The 17,951-nt window shown below is 36.8% G+C and overlaps 1 pseudogene across 1 annotated transcript in view; it reads right to left on the minus strand.

The window, feature by feature from the left end:
• Positions 1–233: 233 nt before the first annotated feature.
• Positions 234–17,951, minus strand: part of LOC115895251 — a 33,875-nt pseudogene continuing 16,157 nt past the window's right edge. Inside the window, exon 4 of the transcript XR_004055459.1 lies at positions 234–2,106. The product of XR_004055459.1 is annotated as a zinc finger protein 595-like (transcript). The remainder of the gene's footprint in view (positions 2,107–17,951) is intronic.

Genomic DNA, 17,951 nt, shown 5'->3' on the forward strand with positions numbered 1-17,951 from the left:
AATTAAATTAAAAAATATATATATAAAATAAAATAAAATAAAAAAGTGTATAACTGGACTGTGTGTAATACAAAGAATAAATGCTTGTGATGAACAACTCATTTACTCTGATATGATAATTACATGTCATATGCCTGTATCAAAATAACCCAAATAAGCCATAAATATATACACACACTATGTATCTACAGAAATTTTTAAAAATTTAAAATAAGATAAATAATAAAAGTTTATATGGGAACAATATTCTTCAATTTATTTGCTGTTTAAAGACACTAGAAGAGAGTACTAGAAATGTCATTCAACTATGTTCCTCGCCAGTATGAATTCACTTGTGTACAGTAAGGGTTGAGGGCCGATGAAAAGCTTTGCCACATTGTTCACATTTGTAGAATTTCTCTCCAGTATGAATTACCTTATGTTTAGTAAGGGATGAGGACCAATTGAAGGCTTTGCCACATTCTTCACATGTGAAGGGTTTCTCTCTGGTATGAATTCTCCTATGTTTAGTAAGGGTTGAGGATAAGTTATAGGCTTTGCCACATTCTTTACATTTGTAGGGTTTCTCTCCAGAATGAATTTTCTTGTGTTCATTCAGGGCTGTGGACTGAGTAAAGGCTTTGCCGCATTCTTCACATTTGTAAAGCTTTTGTTCAGAATGAATGCTCCTGTGTATAATAAGGCCTGAGGACTGGTTAAAAGCTTTGCCACATTCTTTACATTTGTAGGGTTTCTCTCCAGTATGAATATTCTTATGTTCATTCAGCCTTGTGGACCATATGAAAGCTTTGCCTCATTCTTCACATTTGTAGGGTTTCTCACCAGTATGAATTTTCTTATGTTCATTCAGTGTTGTGGACCGTGTAAAGGCTTTGCCACATTCTTCACATTTGTAAGGTTTTTGCCCAGAATGAATTCTCTTGTGTAATATAAGGGTTGAGGATTGGTTGAAAGCTTTGCCACATTCCTCACATGGGTAGGGTTTCTCTCCAGTATGAATTCTCTTATGTTTAGCAAGGTGTGAGGACCTATAAAAGGCTTTGCCACATTCTTCACATGGGTAGGGTTTCTCTCCAGTATGAATTCTCTTATGTTTAGCAAGGTGTGAGGACCTATAAAAGGCTTTGCCACATTCTTCACATGTGTAGGGTTTCTCTCCAGTATGAATTCTCTTATGTTTATTAAGGGATGAGGACCAAGTAAAGGCTTTGCCACATTCTTCGCATTTGTAAAGTTTTTGTTCAGAATGAATGCTCCTGTGTATAATAAGACTTGAGGATTGGTTAAAAGCTTTGCCACATTTTTCACATGTGTAGGGTTTTTCTCCGGTATGAATATTTTTATGTTCATTCAGACTCCTGGACTGTCTAAAGGCTTTGCCACATTCTTCACATTTGTAGGGTTTCTCTCCAGTATGAATATTCTTATGTTCATTCACGCTTGTGGACCATCTAAAGGTTTTGCCATATTCTTTACATTTGTAGGGTTTCTCTCCAGTATGAATTTTCTTGTGTTCATTCAGCATTGTGGACCTTGTAAAAACTTTGCCACATTCTTCACATTTGTAGGGTTTTTCCCCAGTATGAATTTTCTTATGTTCAATCAGAACTGTGGACCGTCTAAAGGCTTTCCCACATTCTTCACATGTGTAGGGTTTCTATCCAGTATGAATTCTCTTATGTTTAGTAAGTGATGTCGACCTATTAAAGGCTTTGCTGCATTTTTCACATTTGTAGGGTTTCTCTCCAGCATGAATTCCTGTATGTTGAATTAGGTGTGACATGTAAAATGATCTGCCACATTCTATACATTTAAAGAGTTTCTCTCCAGTATGTCTTATCTTATGTTTGTTTGAATTTGAAAGTTTACTAAACACTTTAACACATGTATTACATTGAAATATTTTGCTCTGGGTAGTTGACAAGCATTGGTAAACTCCACTATTAACTCCTTTCTGCACCTTACACTCATTCACATGTTTACAGCCCTTTCTTAATTGTAAATTCTCATATCCACACTTCTCGTATCTTCTCAGTACAAGTTTTTGGAATGAATCTTCTATCCCCTGCACTGGTGAAAGGTCTTGGCTGAAAGGAGAACACATAGCTGAAAGAAATAAAAATAACAAATTATCCTACTAGATTCATATGAATATATTTTACAATATAGAAAATGTATACAAACTACATTAGTAAGATAGCATAACAAAATATCACAGGCCATAATTTCTTCACAGACATGTAACAAAAATATACTGACCAAAATGCCTTTGTGCAAAATCTGTAAATGATTTAATTGTATGCAATGCCACAGGTAAGCACAATACTAAGAACCACATGGAACAGGAAGGGAAGTTTTTTACATTTACTCACCACAGCTTTCCTACTCCCCAATATAGCATTGTGCCTATAGGAGTAAACTGTCAACTCCTGGCTTCTTACTTAGAAGAAAAATACTAATACACATATCCTTACTTCTGGCTTTTTGGGGTATTTACAAAATCTGGTTTCTGTCTCCAACAACACAGAGAGCTGAGAGAAATGGTGCTATGGGTCAGCTAAGACCAAATGCAAATGTTTCAGGAGCAGGCTGTAGTGTTAAATACAGGGAATAGGTAGAAGAGTGATTAGAGACCATAAGAAGAAACATGAACAATCCTTTTTAACTGAAAAACAAACATAAAATTCCAGACAAGACACATCCTTAGAACATGTATGAGAGGCTCCCATTATCTCTGTCAAAGACAATTGGTTTCAGACTATGTCAGGACAAAGCAACACTGAAATGACTGTGACAAATACCTTTTTGTTAATGTTCAAATAACAAACAAATGTTACAATATATACAAAATATCAGGGCAACATGGCCCAATTAAAAAATTTAAAACTTTTCAGAAAACCACCATAAAAAAATGAAGATGTAGAAATTTAAAAAATTTAACCTGAATAATCCTCAATGAGCTAAAGGGGAACACATACAACTAAAACATAATAAGACAAATGAGAATATCGATGAAAATGTTAAAATATAAAAAAAAAATTATGGAGGTGAAAAATACAAAAGTAATGAGTGAGAAATTTCCAAAAGTAAAAGAAGGATGTAAAAAATGAAGAAGCTCAATGAACTTCAACTAGGATACATACATAGAGATTTATAAAAAGGCACATATATAAGCAAAGTTTCAGAAGTCAAAGATAGAGAATCTTAGGAGCTGCAAGATAAAAGTGATGTGTCATTTATAAGTGTGGTCTTAGATAACCAGTTAATCTGTCAACACAATTTTTTTAGACAAGAGGGAATTGTGATATAGTTAAAATGCTGAAAGAAAGATAGCTTGTAAGTAGGAATAATATAACATACAAAACTGTCCTAAAAATGAAGAAAAAGTAACGCTCTTTCAAGATAACCAAATGTTAAAAAGTATATTAGCACAACACCTGCCTTACAAAAGAAATGCTGAAGAAAGCATCTTCCACTGAAAATAATATGATGCAAGAAAACAAAACATATGAAAATAAATAACTTTTTGGGAAAGACATGAACATACACAAATGTAAGGTTCTGTACCATTATCATGATAGTGCAGAAAACATTTTAATTATTCTCTAAAATTTTAAAGACCATAAAAATGATCATAAACTTTTCATCATAATCTGTTAATAAATATACAACATAAAAATATAATTAGTGACATTAATAACAAAGTCGAGGGCAGATGTAATCAGGAAAAATTTTCAAAAGCAACTGAAATTACCAGTTTAAAATGTATTATTTTAACTTTAAGAAATTTTATGTAATTTCCAAGATACCACAAAGTACCTGTACAGATACATAAAAAAAAAGAAGTAAAAATCTATCAATACAAAAGTTAAAAGGATGCAAAGACAGAAAAAGGAAATAAGGGACAAAAATACAATAATCAAAACAATAAAATAACATGAATAAGCCTTTCCATTTCAGTAAATTATTTAAATATTTATGAAGTAACCTTTCCATTGGAAATACATGCACCAAATAAATTTATTTAAGAAATCAAAAAGCAAGATACAACTTGCTTTTCTTTCTTTCTCTTTTTTTGTTTTGAGACAGAGTCTCACTCTGTTAACCAGGCTGGAGTACAATGGCATGATATTGGCTCACTGCAAGCTCCCCCTGCCTGGTTTATGCCATTCTCCCGCCTCCACCTCCCGAGTAGCTGGGACTACAGGTGCCTGCCACCACGCCCAGCTAATTTTGTTTTTGTATTTTTAGTAGAGATGGGGTTTCACCGTGTTAGCCAGGATGGTCTTCATCTCCTGACCTCATGATCCGCCTGCCTCGGCCTCCCAATGTGCTGGGATTACAGGTGTGAGCCACCGCGCCTGGCCACAACTTGCTTTTCTACAAGAGTCACTTGAGATCTAATGATTAAAGGAGACTGAAAAAGGCAAGAGGAAAGAAAAAACTTTATGCAAAGAACCAAATTGAAGAGGTCAAAATTACATTACCCAAAGTACATCTAAAGTAAAAAACTGTCCTATTTCATAAAACTTATTTTAACTAAAAGCTCATAAGAGACAAAGAAGAACATTATATTAGAAATGTTCATTTACTAGGAACCCCTGAAAAATGTGTGTATATACATATATTTGTGTGTATGTGTGTGTGTGTGTGTCTTACATTAGGGTTCCAAATACATAAAGCAAATACTGACAGAAGTAAAGCAAGACATAGAGAGCAATACAGTTATAGCAGGATATTCCAATACCTCAGCTTCTGTAATGAATAATCAGAAAAGAATACTCATAAGGAAATAGAAGGCTTCAAAGCAGTATAAAACAATTATGTCTAATAGAATTGTAGAGAACACTGTTAAACAAAAGCAGAATACATACCCTTCTGAATAGCTCATAAAATATTCTCGATAGACCACCTGTTAGGCTACCAAAAAGTCTTAACAAATTTTTTAAAATAGAAACTTTATAGCTTACTTTTAATGACCAAACTGGAATGAGAGTAGAAACTAATTAAAAAAAGAAAACTGGCTGGGCGCGGTGGCTCATGCCTATAATCCAAGCACTTTGGGAGGCCAAGGCAAGCGGACCACTTGAGGTCAAGAGTTTGAGACTAGCCAGACTGACATGGAGAAACCCCGTCTCTACTAAGAATACAAAATTAGCCAGGTGTGGTGGTGCACGCCTGTAATCCCAGCTACTTGGGAGGCTGAGGCAGGAGAATTACTTGAACCTGGGAGGCAGAGGTTGCGGTGAGCTGAAGATCACACTGAGATCACACCGTTGCACTCCAGCCTGGGTAACAAGAATGAAACTCCATCACACACACATACACACACACAAAAGGACATTTATAGAAATTAAACAACATAAACTTTAGCATGCTCTTGTTCAAAGTTTCAAATAATATGAGATATCTAGACTGTTCGATGTAATCTACAGATTAAATGCAATCTGTCAAATTTTTAATTAAATTTTTGCAGAAACAGAAATAGGAACCCCCAAATTATAGGGAATTTCAAGGGACAATGAAACACCCCACAATCTTCAAAAAGAGAAACAAATGCACCACAGTTCATGATATCAAAACATATACAAAGTTAAAGAACTAAAAAAATCTGGTATGGGTATACAGGTGAACAGCTAGATCAATAAAATAAAAAATCCAGCAAAAATACACACTCACACACATATGGTCATATGAAGAGTAATTTCTACCCTCATAATTATTGTAGCATTGTTACTAAAAGCAAATAAATGAAAGCAATGCAAATTTCTCTCACCAAATAAATAAATAAAAAATATTAAAATATTACTTCAGCTTGTAAAAAGCAAAAACTATCATAATGAGGAAAGAGAGAGACCCTCTCATATTGTTTTATACTCAGTATATGTTTTAAGAAAGAACAAGGAAGTAAAACCAAAGATAGGCAGCCTGGCGCCAGACCCAAAATCAGTTTTGGTTTAGGCCTGCCTGGCCTAAACCCAGTAGTTAAAAATCAACTCATAACTTAGAAACCGATGTTATTCATAGATTTCAGACATTGTATAGAATATTGTGAAACTCCCTGCCCTGCTGTTTCTCTCTGACCACTGGTGCATGCAGCCCCTGTCACGTATCCCCTGCTTACTCAAATCAATCACGACCCTTTCATGGTAAAATCTTTAGTGTTGTGAGTCCTTAAAAGGGACAGAAATTGTGCACTCAGGGAGCTTGGATTTTAAGGCAGTAGCTTGCCGATGTTCCCAGCTGAATAAAGCCCTTCCTTCTACAACTCCATATCTGAGAGGTTTTGTCTATGGCTCGTCCTGCTACAATAACAAGTATAATAAAGGTAAATCTTGATGACATTGTGCAACATGAAGTCAACCATGAAAAGAAACTGTATGAATCAACTCACATGAGATCTAAAGCAGTTTGACTCTAAAACAGAAAACAGAATTATTTTTGTAAAGGGCCAGAAGACAGAAAAGGTAGTTAGTTGTTTAATGAGTACTAAGTGTTAGCTTTGCAAGATAAACATATGCTAAAGATATAGTGAGTAACAATATCAATATAATTAATATGACTAAGCTGAATATTAAAAAATATTTAAGATTGTAAAGTTTATGTGTTGACAATCAAAAATAATATCTAAAACAGATACAATGGTAAGACGGTTTTTGAAATTATCTTCAAATCACAAAAGTGTTTCTCTGACACACAGAAAAACAGATTTATAAATAAATGGAGGGTAAAAGTAGAAGAATTTCAATGCCTACTCACCTAGGCAGGGTAAAATCACCATTGTATACAAACAGAACAAGTATACAACCCATAATAAGGAACAATAAGGCATACAGATAAACAGAGACTCTTATAGTGGAAACAGACACATCACTGACCTATATTTGATTTGTGCTCCACACTTATAGTGTACACAGTGAAATATTGTCATACACAATTATAATATAAAATGAAAACATCCTAAGAGTTCTGCTCTTGCAGCCATAAAAAAGAATGAGTTCACGTCCTTTGCAGGGACATGCATGAAGCTGGAAACCATCATTCTCAGCAAATAAACACAGGAACAGAAAATCAAACACCACATGTTCTCATTCATAAGTGGGAGTTGAACAATGAGAACACATGGACACAGGGAGGGAACATCACACACAGGGGCCTGTCGAGGGGTGGGGGGCAACAGGAGGGAGAGCATTAGGACAAACACCTAATAAGTGCAGGGCTTAAAACCTAGATGATGGGTTGATAGGTGCAGCAAACCACCATGGCAAATGTATACTTACGTAACAAACCTGCATGTTCTGCACATGTATCTCAGAACTTAAAAGTAAAATTGTCAGGCCTCTGAGCCCAAGCCTGCACATATACATCCAGATGGCCTGAGGCAACTGAAGAAATCACAAAAGAAGTAAAGATGGCTGGTTCCTGCCTTAAGTGATGACACTACCTGGAGAAATTCCTTCTCCTGGCTCAGAAGCTCCCCAACAGAGCACCTTGTGACCCCGCCCCTACCCACCAGAAAACAACCCCTTTGACTGTAATTTTCCATTACCTACTCAAACCTGTAAAACTGCCCCACCCCTATCTCCCTTTGCTGACTCTCTTTTCGGACTCAGCCTGCCTGCACCCAGGTGATTAAAAAGCTTTATTGCTCACACAAAGCTCTTTGGTGGTCTCTTTACACAGATGTGCATGACAAAAATAACAAAATGAAAAATAAAGTTCTCCCTTTCCTGTCCAGTATGGTATCAGCCATTGACTTGTCACATACGGCCTTTATTGTGTTGAGGTATATACCATCTATACCTAATTTGTTGAGTTTAAGTCACAAAGACATGTTCAGGCTGGGTGCGGTGGCTCACGCCTGTAATCCCAGCACTTTGGGAGGCCGAGGCGGGCAGATCACCTGGGGTCAGGAGTTCGAGACCAGCCTAAACATGGAGAAACCCCATCTCTACTAAAAATACAAAATTAGCTGGGTGGTGCATGCCTGTAAGCCCAGCTATTCCGGAGGCTGAGGAGGCAGGAGAACTGCTTGAACCTGGGACGCGGTGGTTGCAGTGAGCTGAGATCAAGCCATTGCACTCCAGCCTGGGCAATAACAGTGAAACTCTGTCTCAAAAAAAAAAAAAGGACACATTCAATTTTGCCCAATGCTGCTTCTGTATCCACACCATCCGCACTAAAAAATAAAGACGTCTAGCAGTAAACTTAATTAAAAAGGTGAACACTAAACTGAAAATTATAAAACATTAGTAAGAAACTGAAAAAGACACAAAAATTTGAAAAAATATTTTTTTGCTTATGAATTGAAATAATATTTAAAATGTGGCTATACTACCCAAGGTGACCTACAGGATTAATAAAATCTCTATCAAAATACCAATGACTTTTTTCAAAGAAATGAAAAAAAAAAACTAGCTTAAAATTTATAGGGAACAACCAAAGACCCCCAAATAGCCAAAGTAATCCTGAGCAAAACAAACAAACAAACAACAACAACAAAAAAACCAAAGCTGGAGATATTGCACTACCTGACTCTAAAATATACTATAAAGCTATAATAAGCAAGACAGCAAAATATTGGCATAAAAACAGAGAGATCGAAGTATCCAGTGAGCCCAGTGACAAATTCATGAACCTACAGCCCAGTGATTTTTAACAAAGATGTCCAGAACACACAGCTAGAAAAAGACAGTCTTTTCAATAAATGGTACTAGAAATATTAGTTATCCACATGATAAAGCAGGACTTTAAATAGATATTTACACGTGCATGTTCATTCATTGTTATTTACAAAAGACAATTCCTGGAAACAACACAAATGTCCCTTTAGAGATCAGTATCAGATTTTTAAAATGTGACATATATATACAATTAAATATTATTTCATTTTAAAACAGAAAGATATTCTGACACATCTTACAAAACAAAAGCTTAGAACATTACCTTAAATAAAATAAGAGAGTCAAACAGAAACAGACATTATGTAATTACACTGAGAATTATAAAATTATAGAAAGTAAAATGGTGTTCTTCAGGAGCTGAAGAGAGAAAAAAAGGGCAGCTTATTGTTTATAGGGTGTAAAATTCATAGAGATCCATTGCAAAATAAAGTAAATGTACTTAACACCACTAGACCGTGTACTTGAAAGTGTTGGCCGGGGGCGGTGGCTCATGCCTGTAATCCCAGCACTTTGGGAGGCCGAGGCAAGTAGATCATCTGAGGTCGCCTGTGGTCCCAGCTACTCGGGGGGCTGAGGCAGGAGAATGGCATGAACTCGGGAGGCAGAGAGTGCAGTGAGATGGCGCCACTGCACTCCAGCCTGGGCAACAGAGGGAGACTCTGCCTCAAAAATAAATAAATAAATAAACAAACGAATAAGTAAATAAAATAATTGAGGAGAACCTACATGAAAAAAATTCCCCAGTAAAATGGAGTTGAAAAAAATAGAAAATTTTTACCTATAAAATATTGAATGCAATATAGATGTATCATAAAAACAGAAGAACCCAAGACTGAGGAAGGTTGTATTGAGAGGGCATGCCCTTGAGTGGCATGGGTATGCTTGTCCATCATAGTCCCAGCTACAGAATAAAAAATATGTCCAATTCTCATTGTAGAATTAGCTGTAGAACATTTGGTTTTGTTTCTGCCACTAGCACCATCTGCCAAGACACCTAGAAGAATTCATAATGTCCTGTGTCTCAGCTGAAAAGTCTGTTGGTACTGTCTGTGATCTCTGAATTAGCCTAAATCCTCCCCCCTGCACAAGTCAGTCCTGGTGTGGAAGAAATCCCAAACACACAGGGACCCAAAGAGAGAAACTTCCATTTGGGCCCTTGGATGTAGGTTTGCCAGTATTTATCTGATGATGGATCCTGACGTGGCACCATAACCTGGCTCCAAGTCCATGCAACCAAAGTCCAGGAGCAGTTTTTCCTAACGTGGGACCTGCCAAAAAACACACCTGTATGTGCCACTGTAGGCATGCTGTTTAGCTTTATTCCCACTGTGATTCGGGAAACAGCCCTATAACCCAGCTCCAGTCTCTGTCACCTAGAGTCTGGGAGAAGTACTGCCCACCCAAGAATCTAGAGGGAGAAATGCCATGAACCCAGAAACAAACCCCAGGACTTTGGTTTCAGCTATGTATCCTGAAGCAGCCCTAAGAATGAGTTTCACACCCTCTCAGCTATGTTCAAGGGTCAGTACTACTCATCTAGGAACCTGTCCAATGACCAGGTTAGAGCATTTTGAAACATCCAGCAAGAACCACACATCAGGAGCCACACCTGCTCACATTTATTGTATCAGCACCCCCATCTGCATATATAACTGGAGACTTTTTTTTTCTCAGTGCCAGTCATATTGATAAAGTTCCTGAAGAAAATCTAGTCTTCCCAGAAAATAGAATCTGATGGCCTGATAACAGGTCTGCCAAACATGAACTTCACTGCAGACACAGTAGTAGTTATGTGCCTAGCTCCAAAGGATTTAATTGCAATCTCAGTGGAAATATCATCAGCCCAGAGATCAAACAGAAGTATTTACCTCCCAACAAGTCTATAATGACTGAAAGAGGTATTTGCTCCTTCAGATGCAAGGACTTCAAAACAAGGCTTCATGGATAATAAAGGATCAGGTAAACATAACACTACCAAAGGAAACTGAAAATTTTCCAGTAACCACTTACAACAAAATATAGATCTAAAAAATGGCTAAGAATTCAAAATAATTATCTTAAAGAATCTCAATGAGATGGAAAAAAAAAAAACACTAATTTTTTTTTGAAAGAATGCATGAACAAAATTACAATTATAGCAAAGAAAGAGAACCAAATGGATATGCTGGAACTGAAGAACGCAAAACATAATAAAAAGTTTTTAACGGGAGACAGACAGTTATACAGAAAAAAAAAATCAGCAAAGTTAAAATTAAGTCATTTGGAAGTTCCTAATTAAAAAAATAAAGAATGAAAGAGTGAATAAAGCATTTGGGCCACATACTGCATAATAAACTGTAAAAATGTACATATTTTAGCATGTTCAGGGTAAAGAGAGAAAAATCTTAAAAATTTGTTTAAATATATGTCTTAAATTTTTCCAATCTTAGAAGGAATACATTCAGTTTTATGAAGCTTAAAATGTCGATAGCAAAAGGAACTAATAAAAATTGCCCAGAACACATAATTAAACTGCCAAAATTCAAAGACAAAGAGAAATTCCTAAAAGAAAATAAATTTTTCTCAAACAAGGGAACCCTATAAGGTTATCAGCAGATTGCTCAGCAGAAACCATGCAAGCCAGACAAGAGTGAGATCACATATTTAAAGTGAAGATGGAGAGAGAAAAAGAAAAAACTTTGACAACGAAGAAGACTATACCTGACAAAACTGTTCTTTAGAAATGAAATAGCAATCAAGATATTCTCAGATTAAACAAATAAGTTGAGGAAATGTGTAATCATTTCACCTTACAGGAAATGCTAATAGGAATTTTTCAAATTGTAATGGACTCCTAATTTACAACAAGAAAACATATAAAAGTATAAATCTTACTGGAAAATATATATACATATAGTCTAATGTAGACGGCTGTAGAACTGTAATTATGGTACATAAGTCACTTTTAACTCTGGTACAAAGTTACAAAAAAAGTATTAAAATACATAACCTAGATAATTTGTTAATGGGTATACAATATAAAAAATTGTAAAGTATGACATAAATAATGTGTTGTAGGGAGTATAACTGTTTGGTTTTTCTACACACAGAAGTTAACTCTTGCTTGCAGCCAGGAGGTCAAAACCAGTCTGGCTCAATATAGCAGGACCCTGTCTCTAAAATAAATACATAAAACAAAATACAGATTTCAGAAAGCTATTTACTTAAAACAAGTGGCTGGGTCTGATGGCTCATGCTGGTAATCCCAGCCCTTTGGGAGGCCAAAGCAGGTGAATTGTTTGAGCCTAGAAGTTCAAGACCAGCCTGAGCAACATGGCAAAATCCTGTCTCTACAAAAAATACTGACAAAATTAGCCGGACATGGGGGCACATACTTGTAATCCTAGCTACTCAGGAGGCTGTGATGGGAGAATTGCTTGAGCCTGGGGAGGTGAAGGCTGCACTGAGCTGTGAATGCACCATTGCACTACAGCCTGGGATAAAGCAAGACCCTATCTGTATAAAACAGAAAGTTAAATTGTTATCTTAAATTAGACTTTATAACTATGAGATGTTTTATGTAAGTCTCTTGGAAATTAAAAAACAAAAAACAACACTGTACATACATACAAAAGAAAAAGAATGAAAGCATCCAACAACGAAAACAAAACTCAAGAAAACACAAGGGAAGACAGCATGTAAGAATTACAAAACAGAAACTACTAAATGGCCAGAAAACAATGAACAAAATGGCAGTAATAAGTTCTTACCAATCAGTAATTCTTTTAAATATATAAAGATTTAATTATCCAATGAAAACACATTGCTATGGTTTGAGAGTCCTCTCCAAAATTCACGTTAAACTTTAACTGCCATTGTGAGAATGAGGCCCTTAAGAAGTTATTAGGTCATGAGCGCTCCACTCTCATGAAAGGATTGGTATCAGTATTTCCACAGTGGGTTAGTCATCATGCGAGTGGGTCTATTATCAAAGTGAGGTCTGGTGCACACCTTCTGTCATCCTCAAGCCTTTAGTCATGTTGTGATGTGGAAGTATGATTCTCATCAGATGGGAATGGCACGCTCTTGGACTTCTTGGCATCCAGGATTGTGCGCTAAGCAAACTTTTATTCTTTATAAATTACCAACTCTAGGATATTGTTATTGAAGCAAAAAATAAAGCATTCACAAAATGTCTCAATAGATTCATAAAATCAACAATATGCTGCACACAAGAGACTTAGAGTTAAGGACACACATACGTTAATGGTTCAAGGATGAAAAAGAATATTCCATGTCAATAATAACTAAAAGAGTGTAGGAGTGGCCATATCAGACAAAAGAGATTTTTAGAAAAAAAAAAAATCTGTCACTACAAAAAGAACTTTATTACATGATAATAAAAGGCGAATTTGTCAAAATAATATAACAATTAAAAATATATACATACCCAATATAGGAGCACATAAATATATTGTAAAAGGAAAATAAATTTTGGGGCCTCCAAATCACTAAGCTAAAGGGAAAAGTCAAGCTGGGAACTGCTTAGTGCCAACCTACCTCCCATTCTATTCAGTCACCTCTCTGCCACTGACACAGATGTGTATCTGACTGCCTCCTTTGGAGAAGCTAATCAGAAACTCAAAAGAATACAATCATTTGTCTCTTATCTACATACAACCTGGAAGCCCCCTCCTCACTTCGAGTCTTCCCACCTTTGCTTCAAGTTGTCCCACCTTTCCAGACTGAATCAATGTACTTCTTACACATATTGTCTGCTGTCTTACATCTCCTTAAAATGTATAAAATTAAGTTGTTCCCCAACCACCTGGGGCACATGTCTCCAGGACTTCCTGTCACAGGTGTGTGTGTCCTTGACCTTGGCAAAATAAACTTTCTAAATTAACTGAGACCTGTTTCAAAAATATGAATATATATTAGAAAAACAAACAAATATGATAATACTAGGGGACTTTATTGCCCTACTTAATACAACACATTATTCAGACAGAAAGAAAACAATGCACTTGCATAGCACTAAAGAACTACACCTAAAAGAAATATATAGATAACATTTCACCCAACAGTATAACTTATGTTCTTCTCAAACACACATGGAACATTCTCCAGGATACATCATAAATCTGGTGAGCCTCAACATTCCAGTGTTCAAGTGATCCTCCTGCCTCAGCCCCAGCTGGGACTACAGGTGTGCACCACCTTGCCAAGCTAATTTTTAAAAAATTTTTGGTAGACATAAGATTTCACCATATTGCCCAGGCTGGTGTTGAACCGCTGAGCTCAAGCGATCTGCCCTCTGTGGCCTCCCAAAGTGTTAGGACTACAGGCATGAATCACCGCACCTGATCTGATATCTTTATTCTAACACCAAATATATGGAGTTTGCTGAACACCAACCAATCCTCCATCACCAAATGGGTGTCCAACAACTCAATTCTGACAACACCAGGGTCAGTATAGACCCCATCAGCTCATGGCTCAGTCCCACAATACTGCTTCCACTCCAAATGCCAGTTACAAGCCCCAGGGACCCATCTATACTTCAGAGCAACCGCCTATAAATCCTGGGCTTCCATAACTCCCTCCCTCAATTAAAGGATTTGATAAAACCACTCACAGAACTTAACAAAAACACTTTACCTATTTTTACCAGATTATTAATGTTGGATGCAATTCAGTAAAAGACAAAGGGAAAAAATATATAGGACAAAAGAAAGTGAGGGAAAAGAGGAGGTGGGTTAGTGAATCTTGGTAGTTTTAACTATGGTCTCTCCAATCCTTTGTGCCCTATAAAAAAAAGCTTACTGCTAATAAATAACCTTTTCATTGACTTTCATGACGTTCCCTCTTTAGGTATCTCAAATTCACAGACTCTAAATTCTCACTTTTCCCTCATAAATAATTTTGTCTTCAGTGTTCGCAACAGAATACTTGTTAACCAAACTTTACTTAAGTTTCTCTCCTTTACCCAGGCCCCTGGACTCTGCTCCACTTTCAGTCTGAGATAGCATACAACCCCTCTTCATGCCCCTCCCAAGAACAGGTTGATGTCAGCGTGAAACATTCTCCAATCCTGAATCTGATTTTGCCATTCTCCATTCTGCCCTCTCCCTCACACCTTTCTAATCTTGTTTGCTCCTCCACATGACAAATAGCCCTTTTCTGCCTCATTTTGGAGATGCTTGCACGTCTTATGCTTGGTGCTTTCCCCAATGCAATATTCCTTAGAATAAAGTCACTTCTTACCTCATTGAAATTTATTTGACAGTATCTAGGAAGAGCCCCAAGACAATAACAATTACACCCTCTCAGAGGACATCACAAACAACCTCCCATCCCAACTCTCACTGCATCTGCCTATGGATCCTCAGCTTTCTAGGGTTATGCAGCTTCTCAGTATAAAGGCTCCTTCCACGTCTAATTTGAGCCAGGCTGGAACACCTGCAGGAAAGGTTCCCCAGTAAGTAACAACTGGGCTATTGATTACCTCCTTCGACAGTGTCAAGATTGGCCTTACCCTGCAGTTAACGGGCTTAGGTCTGATTCCCAGTTAAGGTTATCCCCTTCCTTTTCTACAAAAGGAACTCAGTGTTTGAAGAATCCAGCAGAATTCCTCACACTCAGTGCTGATGTTCACAGAAGAAATGGAAATTGGAAGGCACTTACATTTCATACTTCAACAAGAAAAGGCAAAATATCAATTTCAGACAGCAAACATGTCATTTAGGTGTTATTTCCATAGTAACAAATAATTAAGCAATCATTTATGAGCACGTCCAGGAATGTCAAGTCCTAGTCCATAGAATTTAACATTAAACTCAAACATGCAGGTAACAGGATACAGAGTAGACTTATCCACTGTCACAAGTTCTCCACCATGCAGAAAAAAGAAACTGATGTTTTGGCAAATCTCTATAAATCACCAATTTATCCACCACAATTTCTTGTGGAAATGTATTCACTTTTCTGCAGCCATAAAAGAAGAGAAATTTTTCCTACTTCCTTTCACCCAGTAATATTTTTATAACTAAGCCCTGACATTCTGTGTGAAATAACTCCCAAAATGTACAGATTTCAGAAACTTACTATCCATGGTCAGGGAAAAAAATGAAAGTAAGAATTTTTGACAAATAAAATATATCACTATATTTTTTAAAAATTCGTATTCTTATGCCTCTTTGACAACATTTTCCTATTTTTCAAGCTCTACCAATAGAATGCAGTGTGCAGTTAATAAAAATGAAAGCTGAAATAAGTAAATAATGTTTTCAAGATGACAAACCCAGGGAGTGGCAGTACTGGCTGGAATGGTATGTCTGACTCAAATGGCAAGTTAGGCCATCCTATGATATAGATCCTCCCACCCCCATCCGGCTCATTGAAATACTCAATGACCACCCTCCCAAGGGCCTCTGCACGGTGTGCCTGTGTGCCTGGAGTACATTTTTTGTTTTGCAGGTCCTTGTATCACCTTGCTAGAATGAACATTCAATGTTGTTGGGGATACTTTTTCTCCCTTCACTATTCCGAAAAAAATCCAGATGGTAGGAATTATTTCTGCCTTTCCCATCAATATCAGCATTCCATTGGCTGACCAGCAATGTGTCTCTAAAACATGGAAACTGGATTTGGAGAAATAAAATCTTAATGCCACAGGGATTTGGTTTTTTGGATGAAAAGTAAACAAGATGCGTGCTCTTAGCATCAGGGCACTCAGCTGCTCCCCTGAGGCTCCACCCTAAACCTCAGGCTGTCCACCATGAGGAGATGATGTAGTAGCTGTTATTCCCTAGACATTCCAAGAGACATGGCCACTGTAGGCATCTGTGGTCTTTCCAGACAGTTCTGAAACCTAGGACCAGGAAAAGACAATAGGATGGATGAGGACGAATTACCTTCTAAAGTTGGGAACCTAAACCCAAGCACATTCTGATAAGGTGTCTGCACCTGAAAAAAGATGCATGTTTGCACCACTGTTATTCCACATAGTACTGGAAGTGCCAGTCAGAGCAATTTGACAAGAGAACAAAAAAATAAAGGGCATCCAAATTGAAAGAAAGAAGTCAAATTATATCTTTGTTTGCAGATGATATAGTTTTATATTTGAAAAAACCTAACTAGAACACTATTAGAACTAATAAATTTAGTCAAAATATAGGATTTAAAAATTAGTAGTGTTTCCACATGCCAACAGCAAACGATGTGAAAAAGAAATCAAGGGAGTAATCCCATTTACAATAGCTACAAATTAAAATCAAGTATCTAGGAATTAACTTAAGCAAAGAAGTGAAAGGTCTCTACAATGAATACTATGAAATACTAATGCAAGAAATTTAAAAAGACAAAAAAGGAAAAATATTTTATGTTCATGAATAAAAAGAATCAATACTTTCTAAATATCGATACTGCCTGAAGCAATCTACAGATTTAATGCAATCCCTGTCAAAAGATCAATGACATTCTTCACAGAAATAGGAAAAACAATTCTACAATGTAGACAGAACCACAAAAGACTCAGAATAGCCAAAGTCTCTGTAAGAGAAAGAAACTGGAGGAATCATACTATTTAACTATAAATGATACTACAGAGCTACAGTAATTAGAACAGCATGGGGCCGATCAGTAAAACAGTAGACAGAACACAGATATAAATCCATACCTCTACAGCAAACTTATTTTTGATAAAGGTGTCAAGAATATTTATTGGGGGCTTAGCATGCTGACTCATGCCTAATGCCAGAACTCTGAAAGGCTGAGACAGGTGGATCACTTTCTCAAACTCCTGAATCAGGAGTTTGAGACCAGAGTGGCCAACATGATGAAATCCTGTCTCTACTAAAAATACAAAAATTAGTCGGATGTGGGGGCGCACGCCTGTAGTCCCAGTGACTCCAGAGGCTAAGGTGGGAGAATTGCTTGAACCCGGGAGGCAGAGGTTGCAGTGAGCCAAGACTGTGCCACTGAACTCCAGCCTAGGTGATAGAGCAAGTTTCTGTCTTTAAAAAAAAAAAAAAAAAAGAAAAGAAAAAAAGGTGTTTATCAGGGAAAGTGCTATAAAAACTCAATATTCATATTCAGAAGAACGAAACTAGACCCCTATCTCTGGCCATATAAAAAACTAAATCAAAATGGATTAGAGACTTAAATCTAAGACCTTGAACTGTAGGGATTCAATCAAGCTGGTGGGAAAAATATTAAAGATAGTTTTCTACCGCGGGTGCTTAATTGCTTTCTACTTGGGAAGTCCACGACGATAATTACTCTCTA

The sequence above is a fragment of the Rhinopithecus roxellana genome, chromosome 2, assembly GCF_007565055.1.
Source record: "Rhinopithecus roxellana isolate Shanxi Qingling chromosome 2, ASM756505v1, whole genome shotgun sequence".
NCBI lineage: Eukaryota > Metazoa > Chordata > Mammalia > Primates > Cercopithecidae > Rhinopithecus > Rhinopithecus roxellana.